The sequence below is a fragment of the Trichechus manatus genome, unplaced genomic scaffold (genome assembly GCF_000243295.1).
Source record: "Trichechus manatus latirostris isolate Lorelei unplaced genomic scaffold, TriManLat1.0 scaffold00019, whole genome shotgun sequence".
NCBI lineage: Eukaryota > Metazoa > Chordata > Mammalia > Sirenia > Trichechidae > Trichechus > Trichechus manatus.
The window spans coordinates 11,462,983-11,483,317 of NW_004443955.1; the positions used below are offsets into that span (position 1 = coordinate 11,462,983).

The 20,335-nt window shown below is 47.4% G+C and overlaps 1 protein-coding gene across 1 annotated transcript in view; it reads left to right on the top strand.

Annotated features, from left to right (window-relative positions):
* Positions 1-6: 6 nt before the first annotated feature.
* The window catches only part of PCSK6 (proprotein convertase subtilisin/kexin type 6), a 297,468-nt gene continuing 277,139 nt past the window's right edge, over positions 7-20,335 (top strand). Inside the window, exon 1 of the mRNA XM_004372641.1 lies at positions 7-85. The gene's annotated coding sequence lies outside the window, so the exon portion shown is untranslated. The remainder of the gene's footprint in view (positions 86-20,335) is intronic.

Sequence of the window (20,335 nt, forward strand, 5' to 3'; positions counted from 1 at the left end):
CAACCACTGGGCAGTGCAAGTGCTGGGCGGCCCTGCCGCGGCAGACCGCGTGGCCGCGGCGCACGGCTACCTCAACTTGGGCCAGGTGAGTGCAGCCAGACCCGCGCGCCCAAAACTTTCCCGGCCCGGGCGGCGCGGCCAGGCGCGAGGGGGCGCCTCCGTCGCCTGCCGGGCCCGCAGCACCGCGGTCGCGCGTGGGGATGGTCGGAGCTGCGCGGGCCCGGCGGACTGGGGGAGGCCAAGACGCCGGGCGGGGAGTCTCCCCGGGAGCGCGGCCCGCGGGACAGTTGGCGGGGGCCTCAAGGTGGCTCTCGTGGGCGCCCACGCAGGCCCGGCGCGCCAGGGGAGGTCCCTGGGCGGTGTCACAGCGCTTGGAAGTGTGGGCTCTGAGCCGAACCCGTCGGGACACCTGCCTGCCTGGCCGGGCGGGAGAGAGCCTTCTCGGCGGCCGCTCTCTTCCCGCTGGCGCTGTTCTCCAAGCCCACTACACTCTCTGTGGCCCCTGAGCCCCGGCCCTGCTCTGCCACCCCAGCACTGGGGCTCCGGAACCTGTGCGGGCGCCAGGCGGCTCTCTCGGTGACAGGAGCTTGGCTCGAGTGTCAGGGACCCGCGCTCCTCGGTGTCCGCAGCTCTGCGGGAGGGTGACCACATGCCTGCTCCCGAGGGCCGGAGGTGGGGGTCCTGTGTCAGAAACCTCTGGGGTGGGGGGGGGGCAGGCAGGGAAGTTGTTTTGTTTCTGGAGTCCTGCGCGGTTCGAATGGCAGCTCCGCATACTAGCCTTGTGACCTAGGCAAGTCACTTCCCTGTCTGAGCTGCCCGCCTTGCTCCTCTGTAGGGACGGACCGGGACATTGCCTGCCCCGTGCATTTGTAGCGACGATCTGATGGGGTCCCGGTCAGAGAGCGCCGGCCGGGGCTTGGCCCACTGCGGGCGGGTTACCGTGCCTGGAGTCCGCCCTCGGCCTCTGCCCCGGGCAGGAAGGCGGCAAGACTCAGAAGGGACCGCCAAGGCGGGGCCCTTTTCCCGCCCCAACCCCGCGGAGCGCTCGGGGGCGGAGGTTTGAAGCGGATTTATGGCCGGCGGAGGGGCCTCAGCAGCCTGAAGAGTGTGGTCCCGCCGGGGAACTCCATGCAGTTAACAAATCTGACAAACTACACTGTCAGACGATCTAGTGAGGTGACAGGGACGCGCTGCCCCATAACTCAAACCCTAGTGCCAGGCAGTGTTTAGTTTCATCATTATCCCTGACAGAAGCCAGCAAAGTGTGGTGCGGACCCGATATAAATGACATTTCTTCTGCATCTGACGTCCCATGCTGATGCTGTTAATGGGAGGTGTGTCTCCTTCTGGAAGAGTAGATTCTGCCATTCGAACTATACTTTGCGAGGCGGGTCAGAGTTTACCTGAAAGAATGCAATCACGACTTTTGTGTATCTTTTTTTATGTGTGTTTTGGCTGCTCAGATGCTTTCAGACATCCTCTGATTTAAGAGTCTGCGGTTGGATAGCACTGACTTGTTTCTCTCTGTAGCTTCTAAATCTTTCGGCCAGTTATCCAGAGTGAAGATGGTGATCCTCAGGGTTCCACCCTGGTCATGACCCCTCTTGTTTGCTTAGGGCCCCGGCTCCTGCCACACTTGGCTGCCCTGCCCAGGTGGCCCCTGCAATTTGTCTCCAGCTAAAAGTGACTCTTAAACTGCCCAGTAATTTACAAAGAGCTTGGGTTTCTGGTTCCTGTAAGAGGGAGCTGAAGTTGAGCTGTGACCTTCTGCGAGAGAGGCAGAGAAGCCATTTAACTCCTCCTGCAGTTCCTGTCCATAGGCTTCAAAAATGCGTGACCCCTGGCCAAGCCTGGCCTTGGAAACAGCTTAAGTCAGACTCACTGAGTGGCTTATGCACAAAATGCGCTATCCCCATGTTGCCTGTGGGAAGCGAGATTTCCCCCCATCTGCAGCCCCTCTGCCCTGGGACGTTTTGGGAAGTCTCTCAGGGTACCCCAGCTCTACAGACTGCAGCCAGGGTGGAGTCCACAGCCTGGACATGGTAGGCACACGGCTGGGTGGTGATGCTGTGGAGCCATTCGCTACTGAGGAAGTAGTTTGTTGGGAACACAAGCCATCCCAAAGGCAGAGAGGGGCTCGTGTGTGTGATTACAAGGAGGGCCTATTCCTCTTTATTCCCCAGCCAGCTTTTTTCTTCCCCCTCTAAGTGCACTGCTAATGTGGAAAAGGCCTGAAGCAGTCCAGCCTCTACTCACTCAATAAGAACTCTTTAAAAACCTTATTTGCCTTTTTTCAGCCAGGAGAATTTGTGACTCATAAATAAGATGTAGATATTAATAGCTTTGATTTATAGATGAGTAAACTAAGTGAAGCAAGGGAAGGGAGCTGTTTGTGTCCATGCGGAAACATGTGTCACCTCTGTCAATTCTGCTCCCTGCTCTGTGTCTGCAGCCATATTCCCTGGTTCAAGATCTCTGTGTGACTCTCTCTCCAAACCCTTAATGGGCAATTAGTGGTAGCTCTGTACCTGCCCTGACTCACACGGATCTTCGTTGTGTGCTAAGTTCTTGCTTGATTGTTTTACTTTCTTTCATATGACTGATTAAGCTTATTTTACATGGTCCAAAGCTAACTTGGAGTAGTGATTGTTCACCTTTCTTGAATTAGGGATCCCTTTCAGAGTCTGATGAAGGCTCTGGATTCTCTCCATTGAAAAATATACACTGTCAGGAACAAACCAGGTTTGCCTCTTTTTGCTGCTCTACCCAGCATTGCAGAGCCCTGGTGGTGTAGTGGTTAAGAGCTTGGCTGCTAATCAAAACGTCAGCAGTTCGAATCTACCAGCCGCTCCTTGGAAACCGTATGGGGCAGTTCTACTCCGCTCCTATATGGACGCTATGAGTTGGAAATCACTCACCGGCAACAGGTTGTTTTTGGTACCCGGCATTATAGGAGTCCCTGGGTGGTGCAAATGATAAGGTGCTTGACTAGTAACTGAAAGGTTGGTGGTTTGAACCTACCCAGAGGCACATCAGAAGAAAGTCCTGGCAATCTGCTTCTGAAAGGCCATAACCTTTAAAACGCTCTGGAGCACAGTTCTACTCTGACACACACGGGGTCACCATGAGTCAGAATGGACTCACCTACAACTGGTTTGGTTGGTTTTTTTGGTATTCAGTATTGTACTGGAGGTCCCAGTTAATGCAACAAAATTTTAAAAAGGAAAAGAAATAAAGATTTGGAAGAGTCAAAATTTTCGTTATTGACGGACAACGTAACTACTGACGTTGATAATCTAAGAGAAGCTAGAGACTATTAGAACTAATAAGAGAGCTGAGCGGATTGCTTGATTAATTATAGCTACCCATACAACAGCAACATCTGAGTAGACAAAAGAAATTATAAATCACTCTAGCATAAAAACTATAAGATACTTAAAAATAAATCTAAAAAAACAAAGTGAGATTTTTACGGAGAAAATTACAAAATATTTAAAAGAAGATTGAAAAAAAAAAAGCCTGAGTAAATGATATATTAAATCATATTAAGAAATAAAAATGTCAGAATAAATGATACACTGTGTCCATGTAGGAGCCCTGGTGGCGTAGTAGTTAAGCATTTGGCTGCTAACTGAAAGGTCGACAGTTCGAATCCACCAGCTGCTGCTTGGAAACCCTGTGGGGCAGTTCTACTCTGTCCTATAGGGTTGCTACAAGTTGGAATCAACTTGATGGCAATGGGTAATAGGTATGTTCATGTATGGGAGGACTTAATATCACAGTTGTCTCCCCAAATTAATCCATAAATGCAATATAATCTAGTTTAAGCCCCAACAGGATTTTACATGGAATACAAAATCATCCATACTGATTCTAAAATTCATGTGGAAGAGTCAGATCCAAGAATACTTAGGACAGTTTTAAGAAAGAAGAACCAGGAGGGGAGCAAGAGTTACCATAAAGCCGAAGTCATCACAACAGTTTGGCATTGGCCCAGTGGTGGTCTAATCCATCAATGGAATAGACTCAAACACAAGCACATATGAGAACTTGTCTACATAAGCAGAAGAGTTACAAGTGGATGAGGACAAGTTGGGCTTATTTATAAATGGTGCTGGGAGAATTGACTCTACATGGAAAAATAGTTTGATCCTTGTAATGTGTTCTGACTTGCTTGGTGCCCGTTATCCCTTCTTTCCCTCCAATTCCTCCCATTGGTAATGGAAATGTCTAACTTGTGCCTGTTCCACCATTGTACTTTGGAAGCAGATGATTTATATTCTAGATTTCACAGATTAAGAGGGATTTCTAAATTTTAGAGTTGGAGTTGATTTAAGACTTTTGCTATGATATGGTGGGATGAATGTGTTTTACATGTGGGAAGGACTTGAATTTTTGGAGGCCAAACAGTGGAATGTTATGGATTGAATTGTGTCCCCCCAAAATATGTGTCAACTTGGCTAGGCCATGATTCCCAGGATTGTGTGATTGTCCTTCATTTTGTCATCTGATGTGATTTTCCTGTGTGTTGTAAATCCTACGTCTATGATGTTAATAAGGCAGGATTAGAGGCAGTTATGTTAATGAGGCAGGACTCAATATACAAGATTAGGTTATGTGTTGAGTCAATCTCTTTTGAGATATAAAAGAGAGAAGCTACCAGAGAGACAGAGGGACCTCATACTACCAAGAAAGTAGTGCCAGGAGCAGAGTGCATTCTTTGGACCCAGGGTCCCTACACTAAGAAGCTCCTAGACCAGAGGAAGATTGATGACAAGGTGCCCTGGATTTGGACTTCTAGCCTCCTAGACTGTGAGAGAATAAATTTATTTGTTAAAGCCATTCATTTGTGGTATTTCTGTTATAGCAGCACTAGATAGCTAAGATAATCCTCAATTTACACTATATGCAACAGTAAGTTCCAGATAGGATTAAAGACATGAATGGATGCAAAACCTTTAGAAGTAAATTTAGTAGAATGTCTTTATGATATTGGGAAAGGAAAGGATTTTTTCAACAAGGTACAAAAAGAAGAAATTAAAAAAAGAAAAACTGATAAATTAGAATAAAAACTGTATATAACAAAGTTAAAAAGCAGTTAATAGACTAGGAAAAGTATTTCTAACACATTTAACAAAGTAACTTAGTATCCAGATTACTTAAAAAACTGTTCCTAAAGAAAGTTAAACACCAGGTAGAAAGACAGGGAAAGTATATGAATAGGGAATTTAATGAAGCAGAAATCCAAACGGCCATAAACGTTAGGAAATGTGCTCACCTCACTCAGAATTATTGGGACAAGGAACGCAACCTAAGGCAACAGTAAGATACTACTTCACACCTATCAGATTGGCAGTCATGGAAAAGTGTTACCATGAAGTGTTGGCAAGGGAAACTTTAACCTGCTGCAGTTGGAAGTGGAAACTGGTATAATGCTTTGTTTGGAGAGCAATCTGGTAAAGCATAAGCCAGTTGCCCTGGAGTCTGTTCTGACTCATGGTGACCCCAACTGTGTCAGAGTAGAACTGTGCTCCGTAGGTTTTTAGTGGCTGATTTCTCGGAAGTAGATCACCAGGTGTCGTGAATTGACTTTTGTTCCCCCAAAATATCTGTCAACTTGGCTAGGCCATGATTCCCAGTACTGTGTGATTGTCTACCATTTTGTCATCTGATGTGATTTTCCTATGTGTTGTAAATCCTACCTCTATGATGTTAATGAGGCAGGATTAGAGGTAGTTATGTTAATGAGGCAGGACTCAATCTACAGGATTAGGTTGTGTTTTAATTCAGTGTCTTCTGAGATATAAAACAGAGCAGTGAGCAGAGAGACGTGGGACCTTATACCAACAAGAAACAAGAGCCAGGAGAATAGCATGTTCTTTGAACCCAGGGTCCCTGTGCTGAGAAGCTCCTCGGCCAGGGAAGATTGATGACAAGGACCTTCCCCCAGAGCCCGCAGAGAGAGAAAGCCTTTCCCTGAACTCAGACTTCTAGCCTCCTAGACTGTGAGAGAATACATTTCTCTTTGCTAAAGCCATCCACTTGGGGGTATCTCTGTTATAGCAGCTCTAGGTAACTAAGACACCAGGCTTTTCTTCCAAGGTGCCTCTGGGTGAGTTCGAACCACCAGCCTTTCAGTTAGCAGCTGAGTACGTTAACCGTTTGCAAACCAAAACTGGACCCATTGCCGTCGAGTCAGTTCTGACTCATAGCAACACTGTAGGACAGAGTAGATCTGCTCCATAGGGTTTCTAAGTCTGTAATCTTTACGGAAGCAGAGTCCCACATCTTTCTCCTGTGGAGCGGCTGGTAGATTCAAACCACTGACCTTTTGATTGGCAGCTGAGTGCTTTAACCACTGTGCACCAGGGCTCCTTGTTAATCATTTGCAAGTGAGGTTGCATTGCCCCAGCAAGCCCATATCAAGGCTTATACTTGAGTGGAACTCTTGCACACGTGCACGAGGAGACATGTATAGCAATGCCCATAGAGGCATTTGTTAAATAAAGGGGGAAAAATCAATCCAGTTGCCATCAAGTCAGTTCTGACTCATGGCGACCCCATGTGTGTCAGAGTAGAACTGTGCTCCATAGGGTTTTCAATGGCTGATTTTTTGGAAGTAGATCACCAGGCCTTTCTGCTGAGGTACCTCTGGGTAGATTTGAACTGCCAACCTTTTGGTTAGTAGCCAATCACTTAACTGTGCTACCCAAGGACTCATCAAAAATAATATTGACTAAACAGAGGCAAGTTGCAGTATTTATGTAAACTTAAAAAAATACACAAAGCAATACTATATTATTTATAAATGCTTACATTAAGCATGGGCGGCACAAATGGTTAAACACTAGACTACTTGCCAAAAGATTGGTGGTTCAAATCCACCTAGACGCACCTTGGAAAAAAGGCCTGGTGATCTACCTCCAAAAAAACCAGCTATTGAAAACCCTGTTGAGCACAGTTCTACTCTGACACATATGGAGTCGCCATGAGTTGGGATCAACTCTAAGGCAACTAGTTTTACATACATGCATTTATACACATAAACACCTACACACATATACATACTACACATATATACACATAGAATAAAATGTTAAAGGGAGAGAAAAATAAAAGAAAAATGTGTATCTCACACACACCTGTTGTTTCTGGATAGCTGAAGCACAGCTGTGGATGAACAGATCCCTCTGGGCCCCAGGTTAAGAAGCCCCTGCTTTAGAGCACCTGGGCTGGGCCCATCCACTTGTCTAAGGCAATGGAGACCTAGAGGACAGAATGCCTGGCTGCAGCTCATGCGGCTACTTAGAGGCAGAACAGGACCCGGAACCAGGAATCCAGCTCCCAGCCCATTGCTTTTCCCTCTGCATGCTTCTTTCTCCTGCCAGTCATCTCTTGCAGATGTGGGCCCTCCCTCCCTCTGACCTGTTGTTACGCTTGACACTGGCGAGTCCCAGAAAAGACAATTTGTTTATGTGACGACTATGGCAACACAACAGCAACTCGTGGAAGTGATGTTTATCTAGATGGTGGCACTCACACACCATACTTTCCTTGCATTTTTGCTTTGCCTGGGGTATTGAGCTAATTTGTTGGTTCTGAGTCTGAACATAAAAAGACGGGCTGGCTGCCAGGGCCCTAACAGATCTACGAGCCTTAAATGATTTTGGACTTGCCTTAAATAGCTTTACGTAAAATAGCTACCACGCAGGTCATACCTGGCTCAGAATTTCAGGTGGGCCTGCATTATTCATTTGTCAGCAGAGGAAATTGTCATGCTTCAGACAGCTTGCTCTTATAAAGGAAGACAGGATGAAGCCTTAACCAGGGGATAAAAGAATGGGCCAGAACTTGTTTTGATCAGAGTGTTGGGGCTCAGGAGGGGCAAGGGGGAGCCCAGAATGTGGTCACCTGTGACCTAATTCACTGGTATTGATTTTCAGTCTGATGCTTTCTTGCTTTTATGCTTTGAGTCTAGAACCTTGCTTGCAACTGGCCTGGGTATGAGCCGGGGGGACACTGACAAACTCACTGTATTGTACCCTCCCATTTGACAGGTTTTCCAGATGTTCACAGACTTAAGTGGACAGGGTCGTTGTTTGAGGAGACTGACCTCTCGAATCATTGGGCTGGTGCGGAGAGGAGTCACTGAAGCTGAGCTGGCCACTGTGTATGGAGCCGTGAAGGCTGTAGAAGGCAGTTGACCAGAACCCCTGGAAAGTTTCTTGTGGGGGTGCTCCAGCTCATGGGGTCTTGCAACAACCCTGCAGGAGGTATCACCAGCCCTGGTGTACTGAGATGAAAGTTTAGGCTCAGTTAGAGTCTGACTTGCTGCTGATCACACATTGGCAACTGACAGCCAGGGCCTGAGCCCCCGCCTCCCCCACTCTCCTTACACTGTCAACTTTGGCAAAGGGTCTCGTCTCTGCTTCACAGAAAAAGAAGAGGCCATCAGACGAGAGAGCCTTTCAGTTCCAGCGGCCACTGACGCATGAGCCTCTGCTTCTCCTTCCTCTCTACCTGGCTCTGATGTGTGCATACACACGCACACACACACACGCACTCACACACACACATCATACACACACACATCATACACACCACACACACAGACACACAGACGTCACAATACCCCGTACACACATACAAACCACACACACCCCCCACACAGACACAAGACATCACACACAACACAACACACACACAGATACACTACACAGACACACATACACAGATACCACACAAACACATCGTACATATACCGCCACACATACACATACCACACATACCCAGACACACACATACACATACAAAACACCACAGACACACAGACACATGATACACACACACACACACACACACACACACCCCCCCCACAGACACACACGCACGTTTTCCCAGGTACCCAATGCAGCACCTTAGCACTCTTCTGTCTGGGAGATTCTGCTGGCTCCTTCCTGTCAGCTCTGCAACTTACATCTCTCCATGTTGGAGGGAAAACACTCAGCCTCTTCTCGTCCTCCTAGGATGTTACACGCAGTTGCTCAAACTCTGCAGTTATCAGCTGAACTGATCATCCTTTACTCCATACTACTCCTGTCTGTGTGCTCCCTGTCTCTAGAAATGGACCACCTTCCAGCCTCAGCTAGAGACCCAGGAGTCACCTCGCTCCACCCATCCCTGTGCCTCACACCCAGTCTCTTCCTCCCGCAAGGCTTGCAAGTCCCCCTGCTTCTCCCATGCATGCTGCCCACCCAGGCCCAGGCGGTGCCACCCTCTCCTCTCACCTGTCTGTGCTGCCCCCACCTCCTTGCCTTCTGCCCTGGCCCCTTCCAGCCCTGCCACTTTCCTGCTTCAGACCCCTTAGTGACTTCCCACTGCTTTCCCAGGAAAGCCCAAGCTCTGAAAATGCCTTCCAAGGCCCTTTGTGACCTGCCCCCCACTTCTCTTCATCTCTGTCACCTCCCTTCCCCCAGCCTGCCCCAGCTCCAGCTGCAGCTGCTCCGGGCCCTTTCTCAGTGCTGGTGCTTACATTTAGGCCTTCTGGTGCTGCCCTTTCTGCCTGACGGCTTTTCCCCTCCAGCTGGTTAGCCCTGCTTCTTCGCATCTCAGCCCGCTGCCGTCTCCCTCGGTGGCCTGTCCTGTGCCTCGTCTCCCTCATCTGCCTTCCGGGCAGCCGAGCCCCCGGCATCGTGACGTTGCCTGTGGACTTGTCTCTTTCTGCCCCTGGACACTGGCTTGCTGGGTGAGTCAGTCCAGGGTCAATCCTTCAGCTATCCTGTAAGGTCCTCTCCAAGTCCCACTCCACACCTCCCTGAGGGCGGAGAAGTCACAGAAGGGCCACCTTCGGCCACAGAGCTCTGTTCATTTACTCAGCAAGCATGTGTTGTGCGTCCATGCTGTCACAGGCCCTTGCTGGTGCTGGGCCCTCACGGATGAGTAACTTGTGAAGGGGGAAGCATGCGGATTTGTGAAGGAGCACAGTTAGGCCCATGCATTTTAGTGTCAGTGGACGGAACCATCTCCACTGACCGCTTTTAAAAATCTTAATCCATTGCTTTTTTGGAGTTACTCAGCAGGCTTACCCCTCACACCTTTGTGTGCGTGGGGAGGCCCTTTTTTCGTGATACACTCCAGTTTGTGTGTGTGTGGGGGGATGCCCTTCCTTGTGACACACTCCAGTTTGTGTGTGTGTTTGTGCATGGGGATGCTCCTTCCCAGAACACATTTTAGTTTGCTTCCAGGTCAGGTCAGCCGCCCGACATGCCCCCAGCATGGCTTAGCAGTATCCGGCAGCTCACCACGGATGCTTTGACCCAGTGGCGACTGTCATCCTGTCAAACTGTCCATCTTCCTAGTGTCCTTGTGCCTCTGCTGCTTGAGGAATCTGAAGACCCAGAACCAGCCCAAGGTCCTCTGTCCAGCCTCGTAAGAACGGTGATGAATAGTGCATCAGCTGTCGGGGGCCTCATGCTCGGTGGAATGGGACCAGCAGCCTTGGGTTCCCATGGCAACCAGCCCATCAATGCCCTCAGTGTCAGATGGCACCGCGGAGAGAAACAGTCTCATTGTCTCTCCCTTGGCCGCCTGGGCACAAACAAGCCGCACCCCACGGGGTCCAACAACTCAGGCCCCAATGTGGCTGCTCTGGCAGTTGTACACGAACCCACTTGCTGAGCTTGGCCAGAAAGAGGCCATCGATTTCCGTTTTCTCACCCTCCTCGGGGCCTCTTGAATGGCTAGCGTCATTCACCACCAGAGTTCTTGTCGGGCAAATCAGTTCCTAGGGGGAGAAATGGTAGCCAGACTCCACTCACCACGGGGCACACAGTGATGAGGAGTAAATTGGTATCTCACGTCAGCGGTTGTGTTTTTGAAAGGGACCTTGATTCTCAAACTTTCCCCCTTTTGTTGTGTTGGCCCCTTTCAGAGAAGACCTCCTGGGTCCATTCAGCCAGACCCTCCTTTTTGCCCACACAAAGCCCAAGTCCCACCTGGATGGTCTGTGCCAGGCTCTCTCCAGGGCCAGGGCCAGGGCGAGGAAGATAGTGGAAGGGGGGAGTTGGGTCAGCTCAGGGCCCTCTCTCCTGAGGCACAGGCCTACATTTCCCTGCCACACTCCAAGCCTTTGCCGGCCCTTTCCTGGTTAAGTGCTGCCACTCCCTGTCCTCCAAGCCGGGAACCAGGACACCACCCTAGATTTCCCCTCCGCTCACACCTCATTCACAGCCTTGCTCATTCCCCCCAACTCCCATCTCCCCCTTCCACCCCCCAATCCTTCATTACCACCCCAGTGCACTCTCTGCTGCCCATCCCCGCCATTTCCCACACTGCCGACCCGGAGAGCAGTTCTGCAGAACCATGGCCCTTGTGTGTTGCTTCCTGCTTTTAAACCATCAGAGGCTCCTGCACAGCAAAGCGTGACACATTCGGCCCCTGGCGAGCTGTCACTCCCTGCTCTCTGCCCTCAGCCCAGAGCCTCTCAGCTTTGCCATGGGCCCCAGCCGTCCCAGACCTCTGGAGACTGTCCGTATGCTTTTTCTTCCCTTTGCACCTGCAGTGATTGTTTTAACTTGAGTGTCCAGTCCCCCTGGTCTACCCGCAGAATTCTGTTCTTGGTCAGGAATCGACAGAAGTGTTTCCTCAGCCATCTTCCACCCCCCCGCCCCCCGCCTCCTGCCCCACTGCACCTAGTGGTCGGCATCCTTGCTTTCCTCATTGTTGGTTCCTTGGCCCCAGCACCGTCCTGGCACAAAGAAGGTTAGTGAATGAGAAGCCGTTAGGATGCTTCTATACCAGGACCTGCTGGCTTAATTACCTTCACTTCTGCTGTAACTCTAGATCTGTGGGTGGTGCATCTTTACAACGTTTCTTTGTGGTCAGATATTGCTTGAGTTCCCCCAATGCCACCTATTGGTTCCCTGCAGTTGAGCCCACACTACCCAGGAGTGGAGTGCTCCGAGGGTCCCCTAAGGGACTCGGGAATACAGGCTGTGCTGTCCTCAGTCACTGGTGGCTGTGGGTGCCATTGGCTGCTCAGCATTGAAACTGGCAGACATGGCTCAACCCAGGGTACTAGACTAGTGTCCTCAGAAGTCAGGTGGACAGAAGAACGGGAAGGAAGGAAGCCGGACAAGAACTGACGATGCCAAAGAGGTGGGAGGAAGGGAGTGACGGAAGAAGGCAGAGATGCAGGAACAGAAAGAACAGCAGGGAGAAAAGGAGGTGTGGGCCCCGGGGCCTCAGGGGGAGTCTTTCCTGGTAAAAGGTTTAATTTCTGTGAAGAAGCTCAGTTAGCCCGGGTCCTCCCTACGCACAGCCTCTCCATCCCTCCAACCCACCGTGCGTGCGTGCGTGCGTGTGTGTGTGTGTGTGTGTGTGTGTGTGTGTGTGTAGAATGTATAACTGGGTCAGCCCAAGGTGGATTCCAGTACCACAGATACCACCACTACCAGCCAGCTCCTACACCAAGCGCTATTCTGATAATCCCGCCAGAGTCCTGACATAACCCCGTTAAACACGTGAGCAAACTGAGGCACAGAGCGGTTCAGTAACTTCCTACAGTTTAGTAAGTAGCAGAGCAAGAATTCCAACCCAGACAACTCTGCCTTCAGGCCTTACGAATAGACAGTGTGCATGTCCACGTTAGGGACGGCTGCAGAGAGCAGGGGGCAGCCGCGCCTGGGGGGTGGCGCTTGAGTTGGGGTTTTTTAACCGAGTGTCCTGCAGCCAGATGGAGGGTGGGACAGGCATGGTTCTGGGAAGATGCCTGCCATCCCAGCTAGAAGGAGGGTGGCTTAAGAGGCCTTCCTTCTTATCAGGTCTCTGGCCTGGGGCTTCACTTCAAAGGCTTGTCTATGCAGGAATGGTGATGGCCAAAATCAGCCTTCTTCAAGTTGGAGTGTAAGAGTCTCAAGAGTAAGGAGCCGTCCTTGGACACCCCCTCCCCACCTCCCAGGAGGAGAGAGAGCACTGCAGAACCCAACATCAGAGCAGGAAGCCTGATCAGAGAGCACCAAAGGGGCTCAGTAAAGGTTGCATCACAAGTGGCACAGCCATAGATGATAGTACAAAATCGTTTACATTACTTGATTTTTCTAAGTACAATGCAAAAGCAGTAGTCCATGTAGGCAGAAATTTTGGAAACCATGGGAAAAAACAAACAAAACTACAAAAATCATTGATAATCCCACCACTCAAAGATAACCACTGTTAACATTTTGGACCATGTCCTTCTGTTTTTTTTTACTGTGTGTGCGTGTATGTGTGTGTGCATGCATCTGTATGTGTGCACATATACACACTCACATATACATAAATGTCTTATATAAATAGAATTGTTCAGTTTTGCAGTATGTACCTCCCAAGCCAATCACACTCCGCACGGACAGGCGTGGTTGGCCCAGAAATTACTTAATCTTTCCCCTGTGCTTATACATTCAGGTTGCTGAATTCTCCCTGACTCCTTGGGGAGGGGTGTTGGAGTAGCTGGCCTGGGATGTGAGGACCATGCAGGGAGGTCGAATGGGATCTCATTGCTGTCTGGCCTCCCACTGATGCCTGCACTCCTGTTCCAGCTTCCTGTCGCATGCCTGGGCCCCATCCCACATCACTGGCCTTGCAGGGGATCCAGGACTTGATAACATTGGTTCATGTCAACTCAAAGATTTTTTGAGCATTTTTTCTTATTTTAGAAAATTATACCTGTATTATCTAACTAATATTCCTACTGTAAAGAATTCAGACAGTATAGAAGTATAAAGAAGAAAAATTCAAAGGCTCTTTCTTCCCCCCATCCTATTCCCAAATTACTTCTTTTCCCAGTTGTCACTACTGTTCAACTTTAGTACATATGTGTCCGGTACTTTTCCTGTTCCTTAGCAAATGTGCATAAGTATGTTTTTACACGTAGCGTTTTGCGGGGGGTGATATTTTACATAAATGGGATCATGTTATACCTGTTTTTCTGCACCTAGCTTTTCTTAGTCTAACAATAATCCAGTGCTGTCGAGTCAATTCTGATCATAGTGACCCTATAGGACAGGGTAGAACTGCCTCATAGGGTCTCCAAGGCTGTAATCTTTACAGAAGCAGACTGCCACATCTTTTTCCCTCAGAGCGGCTAGTGGGTTTGAACCACCAGCCTTTCAATTAGCAGCCAAGCACTTAACCACTGTGCCACCAGGGTCCTCAGCCTACCAATACATCTTGGAAATCTTTCCATGCCAGTACATATAGGCCTGGAGTCCCTGGGTGACACAAATGGTTAATGCACTAGGCTGTTAAGTGAAAGGTTGGAGGTTCAAGTCCACCCAGAGGTGCCTTGGAAGAAAGGCCTGGTGATCTATTTCTGAAAAATCGGCCATTGAAAACTCTATGGGGCACAGTTCTACTATGACACACGTGGGATCACCACGAGGGGGAATCGACTCAGCAGCAACTGGTTTTGGTACATACAGATCTACCTCATTCTTTTAAAATAGTTTTATGTATGGCTTTCTGCGATAGGGATGTGACATATTTTTTTTCATCATTTTCCTATTAATGATCATTGATTTGCCTCCACTTTTTTTCCATTATACACAATGTAACAGTGGTCATCCTTATTCCTGGCTATCTGTGTGTATGTATGAGAATTTCTATAGGATACGTAATCACTGAAACACATAATACCATATTTTTATGCAAAGAATGCATGCCTTGTACGTTTGTTTGCCAACAGGGCCCTCTCCCCCAGGTATTTTAGTAACCATGCTGTTCTAGTTTTTTTTACAGCAGCATACATTTATGAAAATACCTCGAAGGAAGAGGACGCGGTTGGCAAACAAACAAACGTAGAAAGAGCGAGTTATTTGCATAAAAATATGGTAGTTAAAATAAGTAATGATCACACACCTATCTGTTCCTTACTGTGTGCCAGCTAATTTCCAGGTTCCTTCCATGAATTAACTCATTTAATCTTCTCAAAAACTCTGTGAAGTAGCTGCTATTATTGTTCCCATTTTACAGATGAGGAAACTAACGCAGAGAGAAGTTAAGTAACTTGTCCATGGTGACACAGCTTGTAAGTGGCAGACCTAAGATTTGAACATAAACAGTCTGACTCCAGAGATTGAAGAGCTGCCAAGTTGAAGTGTTTACTCCTTTTAAACTATGTTAGGCATTGTCAGATGGCCTTCCAGAGAGGCGGTGCCAATCAACACTGCCTCAGAAGTGTACTGAGGGCCCTCACCAAGCTGGGGTGGAGATTATCGATTATTACAGTATTTACTGTTTCTTACAGGTGAAAATGAGGTCTGAGTGCTGTTTTAATTTGCCTTTTCTAAATACTGTTATTAGCCGCCATTGAGTCAGCCTCTGACTCATGGCAACCCCATGTACAATGGGATTGGACCATTGTGGTCTCTAGGGTTTTTCATTGGCTGATTTTCAGAAGTAGATCACCAGGCCTTTCTTCCTAGTCCATCTTAGTCTGGAAGCTCTGCTCTAACCTGTTGAGCAGCATAGCAACACACAAGCCTCCAATGACGAACAGTGGTTGCTATGCATGAGGTGCATTGGCTGGGAATCCAACTCAAGTCTCCATCATGGAAAGCAAGAATTCTACCCCTGAACCACTGCTGCCCTCTTTCTGATTGCTAGTAAAGTTAACTATGTCTCTTCATATATTTATTAGCTATTTTAATTCTCCTCTGAATTGTTTCTTTATATTCTTTGCCCACTTCAGTTGGGTTGTTTGTCTTTCTTTCATATTAATATTAATCTATTAATATAATTAATTAATTGTTTAAATAATTAATAATTAATCTATTCTGGATATTAGTCCCTTGTTTTAAAATATGTTACAGGTACACTTCTTCTGCCCGTCAATTTTCTTTGAGCTCCACTCAAAGGGTTGGTTGTTTTGCTTGGTTTTTTTTGAAGTAAACTCTGCAGTTGCATGTGTTTACAAGATTTTGGATAGTCACTTTGTGTAATTCAGAGATGAAAAAGTTATGGTACAAGAACGTAGTAACGATTGCAAGAGGAATAGTGAAAGTAATACAGAGATGGAATCCAAATGCTTTAGGATGGCACAGGAGAGCGGGGCAAATTTTCACCTGGGGAATTCAGGGAAGCCTTCATGAGCAGTAGCGTTGGATACACGGGATTCCTACAGACCAAGGAATTGGAGAGGAAGTGGTGTGTCTGCAGATGGATCAGGAGTGAGCCCATCAGCAGCATCCCATCAGGAAACAATTCACCTTCGTGGCGCAGGTAAAGGGACTCTCAGGAAGGGACTACTTGCAGAGGTGTGAACAGGGCTAGGGGAGCCACCAAAGGGTGTTGAGGCACCTGAGAACTAGCAGTGGTGGGGGAGCTGTTACCCTTCGTGGGCGGGAGAAACATGGGGAGAATATGGTATTAGCAGAGCTTTGTGGGAGGGGCCTGTGGAGGGTGCAGCCTCCTGATGTCATTACAGGGTGTTTTTGATTCAATTATGTTCCCCAAAAATGTGTATTGTAGATCCTAACCTCTATGCCTATGGATATAATCTCATTTGGGAATGGGTTGTCTTTGTTATGTGAATGAGGCAGGATTAGTGTGTGGTGTGACTTGAGTCAATCTCTTTTGAGATATAAAAGAGATGAAACAAGTGAGCAGAGCAGAGATGGGGAAAGACACACGCCAAGATACATGGAGATCTCCAAGGAACCAAGAAGCAGAAGCTGAAGAGACAAGGACTTTCTCCCAGAGCCGACAGAGAGAGAAAGCCTTCCCCTCAAGCCAGCACTCTGAATTCAGACTTCCAGCCTCCTAAACTGTGAGAAAATAAATTTCTGTTTGTTAAGGCCATCTGCTTGTGGTATTTCTGTTATAGCAGTACTAGATATCTAGGACAGAATTTGGTACCAGGAGTGAGGTGCTGCTCTAACAAATACCTAAAATTTAGAAGTTGTTTTGGAACTGGGTAAAAGGTAGAGGCTGGAAGAGTTTTAAGGTGCATAATAGTAAAAGCCCAGATTTCCTCGAAGAGACTGTCGGTAAAGTTATAGATGTCAAAGGCAATTCTGGTGAGGACTCAGATGGAAGTGAGGAGAGCTATAGAGAAAGTGTCTGTCATCTTAGAGAATACATATAGCACCAGCAGCAGAATGTTGCTAGAAATGTGGATGTTAAATGTGCTTCTGGTGAGGTTTTAAAAGAAAATGATGAACATATGTTTGGACAATGAAGGAAGGGTGATACTTTTTATGCCATGACAAAGAACTTGTCTGAATTTTGTTCAAATGTTTTGTGGAAGGTAGAACTTGTAAGTGATGAACCTTTATCTGGCTGAGGAGATTTCTAAGCAAGATCGTAAAGGGGTGGTATGGTTTCTCCTGGCTGCTTATAGTAAAATGCAAGAGGAAGGAGATGGACTTAAAAACGAACTGTGCAAAATGAAAACAGAACTTAAAGATTTGGAAAATTCTGTTGTACAAACTAAGAACACATGTCCTAGAATTTTCATCAAGGGTGTGACTACACAATCTTTTGTTAAAGAGATTAAGCCTGTTACTGATGGATCTAACAAACTATGCAGCAGAAAACCCATCAACTTAGACTGAAGGGGATGGAGAAAGAATGAAAAGAAAGAATGCTGTCTGCCTCTTGGAATTCTATAAGCAAGAAACAGGCCAAAGAATCTACATTTGTTGTCCTCCAAGAAAAGAAAAGGACCATCCCTGGAGCAGCTCAGAGATCGGCAGAACTGTTGGAAAGAGCACGGGAAGCAGGGCCTTCTTGGTTTCAAATGGTGACGCCAAGGTCTCCTGGATCTCAAAGGGTGGGGCTACAACCTACTAGGTTTCAAAGAGTTGGATCTTCACCAACATGGTTCCAGAGTTTGGGGCCGTGGGTAACATGTGCCAGGGGGATGCAGCTGCCACACAAAGCTGAGGGAACAGAAGAACAGGGCCTGCCAGAGCCAAGGGGATGGGTTTGCCACTCAGATAACTAGGAGAATGGGCTGCCTAAAGCTGAGGGAGCAGAATTGCCATCACAGAGGACCTGGAAGGCAGAGCTGAAGCCCAGGACCAAGGGGCCTCCACCCAGGATCCAGAAGGCATGGCCAACACCCAGAGTCTGGAGGGCAGGGCCATTGCCCAGATGGTCCAGAAGAGAATATTATTTTCAAACCTAGAGAGCTAATGTAATTTATTCTGCTGGGTTTTGTCCTTGCTTGGTGCCTGTTATCCCTTCTTTCCCTCCAATTTCTCCCTTTTGTAATGGAAATGTATACCTTGTGCCTGTTCTACCGTTGTGCTTTGGAAACAGATAACTTGTATTCTAGATTTCACATGTTCACAGATGAAGAGGAATGGAATATGCCTGAAGTTTCACCCATATTTGATTTAGATGATTCAGAAAATGAGATGTTGGACTTGGAGTTGATTTAAGACTTTTGGGATGATGTGATGAGGTGAATGTGTTTTGCATGTGGGAAAGACATGAATTTTGGGAGACCAAAGGGTAGGATAGTATGGATTGAGTTATGTTCCACAAAGGTATATATTGTAAATCCTAACCTCTATGCCTGTGGTTATAATCCCATTTGGTAATGGGTTGTCTTTGTTATGTTAATGAGGCAGGATTAGTGTATGGTATATCTTGAGTCAATCTCTTTTGAGATATAAAAGAGATTAAACAAGTGAGCAGAGCAGAGATGGGGGAAGACCCGTGCCAAGCCAAATGAAGATCACCCAAGAACAGAAGCTAAGCGAGATAAGGACCTTCCCCCAGAGTCAACAGAGAGATAAAGCCTTCCCCTAGAGCTGGCACTCTGAATTTGGACTTCTGACCTCCTTAAACTGTGAGAAAAAGAATTTCTGTTTGTTAAAGCCACCCATTTGTGGTATTTCTGTTATAGAAGCTCTAGATAACTAAGACACAGGATACCTCCCAGTTGCCATGGGGTTGACTCAGACTCACGGCAATTCCATATGGGTCAGAGTAGAACTGTGGTTCATAGGATTTTCTTTCTTTATTTTTTCCCGTACAAAAATTTATACATACATTGTTATGTGACTCTAATTGCTCTCCCCACACTATGACAGCACACGCCTCCCTTCCAACCCCGATTTCCCACGTCCATTCAACGAGCTCCCAACCCACTCTGCCTTCCCATCTCACCTCCAGACAGAAGCTGCCCATTTAGTCTCTTGTATCTACTTGAGATAAGAGGCACACTCCTCACGAGTATCACTTTATGTCCTACAGTCCAGTCCAATCCCTGTCTGAAGAGGTGGCCTTGGAAATTGTTTTAGTTCTGGGCTGATAGAGAATCCAGGGGCCATACTTTCCAGGGTTCCTCCAGTCTCAGTGAGACCATTAAATGTGGTCTTCTTACTAGAATTTGAGTTCTGCACCCCACCTTTCTCCTGCTCCATCAGAGACTGTCTGTTGTGTTCCCTGTGTTGTAGGGGAAAAACATCACAAAGTTTAGTAAAGTAAAAAGAGTTTTATTTGGCATATATTCAAAAGGACAAAAGTGGGAAGCGGACAAGCATGCTGCCAGAGCTAGAATGTCTTCCTGAATCCAAAGAATATTACAGAATAGGTAAGAATGGGAAAACAGACAAGCATGCTGCCACAGCCATGTCTGCCTGAGTCCAAGGAAGGTTACAGAATAGGCAAGAATGGAAAAACGGACAAGCATGCTGCCATAGCCATGTCTGCCCGAGTCCCCAGAACAGTTACAGAGCCATCAGTATATATCAACATCACAAAATGGGTAGAATCATTGAAAGCGTCACTTTTTCACTGATTGGCTAGAAATTGTAATCTTACATTTTGAATCATCTTTCTTAACAGTCATTGGTATGGGTTTCAGTAACGAAAGTCAGGAGGGTCTTCATTGGTCCAACAAACTCCTATTCACTAAATGCTGATAGAAAAAGATAAGAGTGGAAAGTCTTCTGTGTTCCGTTTGATGGGATTTATGTGAAAGTTTCCCTAAAAGATATTTTCCAAGATTATCTTAGCTACTGTCTTTATACCTCAGGGCCCAGTTGATGTGTCCTTGAGAGTCCTTGTGAGCCCAGCTCCAGCTGGGTCACATTCTGTATGCTCAAGGAGAGGGAATAATAACTCCAATATTATTTCCTAAATCACCTGTCAGGGCAGACATCGGTGTTAGCCGGACAACATCTAGTTCTTCTGGTCTCAGGCTGATGAAGTCTCTGGATTATGTGGCCCTTTCTGTCTCTTGGGCTACTACTTTCCTTGTGTCTTTGGTGTTCTTCATTCTCCTTTACTCCAGGTGGTTGGGACCAATTGATGCATCTTAGATGGCCGCTTGCAAGCTTTTAAG